The sequence below is a fragment of the Pteropus alecto genome, unplaced genomic scaffold, assembly GCF_000325575.1.
Source record: "Pteropus alecto unplaced genomic scaffold, ASM32557v1 scaffold25, whole genome shotgun sequence".
NCBI lineage: Eukaryota > Metazoa > Chordata > Mammalia > Chiroptera > Pteropodidae > Pteropus > Pteropus alecto.
The window spans coordinates 36,274,766-36,275,601 of record NW_006441955.1 but is presented as its reverse complement, the minus strand read 5'-3'; positions in this window follow the sequence as shown (position 1 = coordinate 36,275,601).

Here is an 836-nt window from a genome sequence, read left to right as displayed (position 1 = left end):
GCACGCGCCTCGGCATCCCGCCTCTCTGTGGGGACCGTAGCCGGGCGATCGCGTGCCTCATGGGACCGGAGAACCCCGAGCACGCGCTTGCTCTGGGGCTGCGGCGCCAGACTCGGGATGGGCTGGGGTGGGTGGGCCGGCGAGGGTGGAACGCCTCTACCGCCTCAACCAGCTGACGTCTTGAAGTCCTCTCCCAGCCATGTTCGGGGACAAAGGAGCGCTGGATTTCGTTAAAAGAACACCTCTCTTCGCTGTTCCTTATAGAGCCGGAACTGGGATTGAGAGGAAGAGCAACGAGGCCTAACTCGGGAATGGGATATGGGGAAAGCAGAACCCAGTGTGCCTGTCTGCACGGTCTGGAGGAAAAGCTTTTGATGATATCTAATAGACGTTTTATTCGGATTAAAGCTCTCTATGGCCTTCCACCCAGTTTCGCATTTTATGGGAGAGAAAACATGCAGAAAAGTGACTTGCCCACCCAGTCATTATTAATGGCTAAACTAGAAACTAGAAATAAGATCCAGTGTAATGGAAATGAGTGGCGTACAATGAGCCACGTTGAGGTTCCAACTTAGCCGGTTTTCATAGTGTATTGCACATAGGCTTCTGGGGTGAGAGGGAAAATAAAGTATCTTAAACAACTCTGATTTTTGCTTCTCTTCAAGGTGACTAGTAATGTCAACGTGTGTCAAGTTCTTCACAAAAATTATATTATTAAAAAAAATCTGTCATACTATCATTTCGAAGAGCCTATGTTATAATTAGTGGGGCGTAGCAATTTCTAAAAAGTAAACAGGTACCATTTAAATTTTGTCACTTTAGTTAACATATATTAT